Genomic DNA, 5,744 nt, shown 5'->3' with positions numbered 1-5,744 from the left:
CTCTGTGTTTAATATTTCGTTCTGTTCCTTCCCTATCGATGTTAGATAATTTTTTTTTTTTTAAATGTCTCTATCTCCTCTTCTCCCGCCGCTATCGGTTGTGTGTATAGTTTCTTATAGTATTCTTCAAATGTCTTCTCTATTTCAGCTGGTTCTCTTAGTATTTTGTTTGTGTTCGTGTCCCTTATTGTGTGTATTGTGTTCAGTTTTTGTTGTGTCCTGATTCGTCTAGCTAAGTCTGGTCGCTCTCGGTCCTCCTTCATAGTATGTCTGTTTCATGTATCTAGCTTTCTTCTCTTTCTGTCAGCAGCTCTTTGTTTATCTTTCCTCTAACTTCCTTTACCTCTCTAAGTGTCTTTTGGTTCTTTGAGCTTTGGTGTTCTTTCTCTAATTCTTTCAGTTTCTTTATCAAGTTCTGGTATGTCTCTATTCTGGCCTTCTTGAGTAATGCCGTCTTTGCTATAAATTTTCCACTACAGCTACTCCTCTTCTAAGGTTCTGTTTAAAAGAACTATAAAACAGATTCTCATACCCAAATCTCTTCAGCTTTTCATGTTCTTGTGATATTAGATGTGTTTCTTGTAAGAAGATAACCTGTGCCTCTTCTTTCTTAAGTTTCGTCATCACCTTACTCCTTTTGATCGGACTATTCATACCATTAACATTCAATGACATCATTTTCGTATATTATTTCTCCTTGACCTCCCCTCCAAGTCTGTTAGCTTTTCTCTCAACATGTTTTGTTGTTCGAGCGTCGCCGTTAGAATTTCTTGTGTTTCTGTATTCCATTCCTCCATTTCAAGTTTCAAGTTCAAGTTTCTTTAATAGTTGTCATACAGAAGTACAGAATACTTTCATACAAAATGCTTCTTACTGTTACGCTCCAGAGACTGTGCTAGACAAGATAGTATCAAATAACATAGTATAGCATGTAAATTAGAAGTAGAAAATGAGGTCACAGTGTTCAGTATAGACATATGTACAATGTTCGATGCAGAATAGACGTAACTGAGTTACCATATAATATACAATACTATGCAGTGTACTAATGTACAATACTATATAGTGCAAAGCAGAAATGGGATGAGGTACAATTTAGGTACAATTTACAGTAAGGTGTACGAGTTGTAGTGCAATCCTTCATCAATAAATATAAAGTGTGGGGAGTGGGTGCTACAGTGTGTTTGTTTAAAGTGAGTGTGTGCTATAAAGTGTGGGGAGTGGGTGCTACAGTGTGTTTGTTTAAAGTGAGTGTGCGTGTGGATGTGTGTGCTATGTGCGTTTGATGGTTGTTGTGTAGTGTTCATTGTTCGTTGAGCAGCCTGATGGCCTGGGGATAGAAGCTTCTTCTGAGTCTTTCTGTGCTCACCTTGAGACTCCGGTATCGCTTGCCTGACCGCAGCAGTTCAAAGAGGCAGTTGTTCGGGTGACTGGAGACTTTAATGATTCTCTTAGCCTTGCCCCTGCACCGCTTGTTGTAAATGTTCTGGAGGGTGGGGAGCCCCCCTCCAATTGTGCGTTCGGCTGAACGTGTCACTCTTTGTAGTCTGCTTCGGTCTTGTGCAGTGCTATTCCCAAACCAGGAGGTGATGTTGCCAGTCAGGATGCTCTCTATTGTACATGAGTAGAAGTTCTTAAGGATCTTCTGACTGAGGCGCCTGAGGAAGTAGAGGCGTTGTCGTGCCTTCTTCACAACACTGTCAATGTGTGTGGTCCATGTCAAGTCCTCGGATATGTAGGCTCAGAGGTACTTAAAGCTGTTCACTATCTCAACCGGTGCCCCGTCGATGCTGAGGGGGCTGTAGTCCTTGACCCCCGACCTCCTGAAGTCCACAATTATCTCCTTTGTTTTGCTGACGTTCAGGGAGAGGCTGTTTTCCTGGCACCATCCCGCCAGGACCTTGACCTCTTCCAGGTAGGCCCTCTCGTCGTTGGCAGAGATCAGGCCCACCACCACTGTGTCGTCAGCAAATTTGATGATTGTGTTGCTACTCCGCTGAGCCACACAGTCGTGTGTGTACAGGGAGTAGAGGAGGGGACTCAGAACACAGCCCTGGGGGGCCCCTATGTTGAGGGTGATGGATGAGGAGGTGCAGTTGCCTGCTCTCACCACCTGGGGTCTGCCCGTCAGGAAGTCCAAGACCCACTGGCAGAGGTCATAGTTCAAGCCCAGGTCCCTGAGCTTGGCTATGAGTTTGGAGGGGACTATGGTATTGAATGCCGAGCTGTAGTCGATGAATAGCATTCTCACATAGTTCCCCTTCCTCTTGTCCAGGTGTGATGCTGCTGTGTGCAGCACATGGGCTATGGCGTCCTCCGTGGACCTGTTGGGGCGGTATGCAAATTGCAGGGGGTCCATGTTGATGGGGAGGGAGGAGCAGATGTAGCCCTTTACTAGCTTCTCAAAGCACTTCATGGCTATGGAGGTGAGAGCTACAGGGCGGTAGTCGTTGAGGCAAGCAGGCTTGGATTTTTTGGGTACAGGGATAATAGTGGACTTCTTCAGGCAGGTGGGGATGACAGCCTGTTCTAAGGACAGGTTAAATATGTCAGTGAATACCGGGGCCAGTTGGTCGGCACAGACTTTTAGGACGCGGCCGGGGATGCCGTCCGGTCCTGCTGCCTTCCTGATATTCACTTTTTTAAAGGTCCGCCTCACCTCATGCTCTGTTACCCTGAACACTGAGTCTCCATCAGCAGCAGACCCCCCCCATTGCCGTAGCTTGTGGGCTGGTGTTGTTATTACCAGCATCAAACCTTGCATAGAAGGTATTGAGGTAATTTGCTAAGGAGATGTCACTGTTCAGTTTGAGGGAGGTGCCTTTGTAGTCTGTCATCGTTTTGAGCCCCTGCCACATAGCTCTGGAGTCAGCCTGTTCAAACTGGAGTTCAATTTTATCCCTGTAGCGCCGTTTTGCCTCTGTCACTGTCCTCCTTACGTTGTATCGCGCCACCTTGTGGTCATTCATGTTGCCTGCCACCAGGCCGTCGTTGTATGCTTTGGTGCGCTCTTTTAGAGCTTCACGGACGGATTTGTCTACCCAGGGTTTTTGATTTGGGTAAACTCTAATTGTGGTAGTGGGGATTGTTTCTTCCACCAAAGTACGAACAAAGTCCAGCACTGTCTCCGTGTAGACATTAATGTTATCTGTGTCGCGGAACACGCTCCAGTCTGTGCACTCAAGCGCAGCTTGGAGCGTCTCCCCCGACTCCACATCCCATTTCTGCACCTCTCGCGAGACTACAGGAGTGCTCTTGATTCTTTGTTTATATTTTGGTGAAAGAAAGATGGCCGCGTGATCAGACTTACCAAAGCCACTAGCAGAATGAGCCTTGTAGCCACCCTTGAATTGCGTGTAACAGTGGTCTAAAATGTTACCGCCTCTGGTGTTACAAGTCACATGCTGATAGAAGTCAGGCAAAACCTTTCTCAGATTGGCGCTATTGAAATCACCCACTAGCTACAATGGCGGCGTTAACGTTCGCTGCTTGGATTCTATTTACTTCGTCGTGGAGCTTCGAGAGCACGGCACTATTGCTGGCTTGCGGTGGAATATACACTCCGACCAGGATGATCGCCGTTAACTCCCTCGGGAGGAAGAAAGCTGTCCTGTCTTCTAGCATACTTATGTCTTTCCCTTGTTCCTGTAGTTTTCCATCAATTGTCTCGAGTCTCTTATTTATTTCTTCTCTGAGCTCGTCCTGACCCTTCTTTAATTCTTCCCTGAGTCTGTCGATGTTGTTCTGGATGTTCTGCGTGTTAGCTTGGATGCTAGTCTGTATGCTAGCTTGTAGCTCCGCTAACCAGGTGGGCATCTCTGCTCTGTCGCCCTGCGTCATGTCTAGCATGAATTACCTCCTGCGTCACCGCCTCGTGTCGATAACTTTCCTCCGGTGTTTGTACTTCTTCTGGGGTCGCTTTTCTTTCGCTTTTTCTCGGTGTTCATCTTTCCTTTTCTCTTATATCCTTGAATTGTCACTTTCTATTTTATTTTAGATATTCTTTGACCGGGAGCTCTTTTCTATGGCCGCTTACCCAAACATCTCAAACCGGAGGTCCTACTGTATATTTTTACTGTATATTTAATTCTATTCTTGTTTTTAGGCAATTTGTTTTGTTATTCGTGACTTTGTCTGTCCTAAATGTTTAATGTGAGCGATTTGTAGTGTCAAATTTCCCTCTGGATAATTAAAGTATTTCTATTCTATTCTCCTCTCCTCTCCTCTCCTCTCCTCTCCTCTCCTCTCCTCTCCTCTCCTCTCCTCTCCTCTCCTCTCCTCTCCTCTCCTCTATCCTCTCTCCTTCTCTCCTCTCCTCTCCTCTCCTCTCCTCTCCTCTTCTCTTCTCTTCTCTCCTCTCCTCTCCTCTCCTCTCCTCTCCTCTCCTCTCCTCTCCTCTCCTCTCCTCTCCTCTCCTCTCCTCTCCTCTCCTCTCCTCTCCTCCTTTCCTCTCTCATCCTCTCCTCTCCTCTCTCCTCTCTCCTCTCCTCTCCTCTCTCCTCTCTCCTCTCCTCCTATCTCTCCTCTACTCTCTCCTCTCCTCTCTCCTCCTCTCATCTCCTCTCCTCTCTTCTTTTCTCTTCTCTTCTCGCCTCTTCTCCTCTCCTCTCCTCTCCTCTCCTCCTCTCCTCTTCTCCTCTCCTCTCTCCTCTCCTCTCCTCTCCTCTCCTCTCCTCTCTCCTCTCAACTCCTCTCATCTCTTTTCTTCTCTTCTCTTCTCGCCTCTCCTCTTCTCCTCTCCTCTCTCCTCCTCTCTTCCTCTCCTCTTCTCTCCTCCTCTCCTCTCTCCTCCTCTCCTCTCCTCTCGCCTCTCTTCTCCTCTCTCCTCCTCTCTTCCTCTCCTCCCGCGATGAGCGATAAGGGAACATTAATAAAAAAAGGCAGAAGTTCATTTAAAAGCAGAGAGGACAGTGTGAGCAGCTCTCTCATTATTTAAGTCCCCCAGCTTTATTTAAAGGACTTTATTTAAGGGTACCAAGTTAATGTGTCCTGCAGGACAGCCAGTTAAAGTGCCTGACAGAGTGAGAAAGTTACAGCCATAACTTACGTCCTGAGCACACGCTGAGGGGCCATCTTTCTCTCCTCTCCTCTCCTCTCCTCTCCTCTCCTCTCCTCTCCTCTCCTCTCCTCTCCTCTCCTCTCCTCTCCTCTCCTCTCCTCTCCTCTCCTCTCCTCTCCTCTCCTCTCCTATCTCCTCTCCTCTCCTCTCCTCTCCTCTCCTCTCCTCTGCTCTCCTCTCCCCTCTCTCCTCTCTCCTATCTCCTCTGCTCTGCTCTCCTCTCCTCTCCTCTCAACTCCTCTCATCTCTTTCTTCTCTTCTCTTCTCGCCTCTCCTCTTCTCCTCTCCTCTCTCCTTCTCTCTTCCTCTCCTCTTCTCTCCTCCTCTCCTCTCTCCTCCTCCTCTCCTCTCGCCTCTCTTCTCCTCTCTCCTCCTCTCTTCCTCTCCTCTCTCTCTCCTCTCCCCTCTCCTCTTCTCTCCTCTCCTCTCCCTCTCCTCTTCTCCTCTCCTCTCTCTCTCTTCCTCTCCTCTCTCCTCTTCTTCTCTCCTCTCTCCTCCTCTCCTCTTCTCCTCTCCTCCTCTCCTCTCGCTGCAGTTTGATCTCCGCTCCCCCCCTCCATTGGCCCCGAGGCGTCTGATTAAATGCTAATTAAAGCCGTTAGCGTCGCTATCACCGCTAACTCCTCTCTCCCTGTCACAGAGATTAATGCCCCTCGTTCATCATCCCGCTTCGCCCCAGCCCGGG

This window comes from Notolepis coatsorum (genome assembly GCF_963971535.1).
Source record: "Notolepis coatsorum genome assembly, chromosome: 15".
NCBI classification, from domain to species: Eukaryota; Metazoa; Chordata; class Actinopteri; order Aulopiformes; family Paralepididae; genus Notolepis; species Notolepis coatsorum.
Note: the sequence above shows the minus strand (reverse complement) of the source record.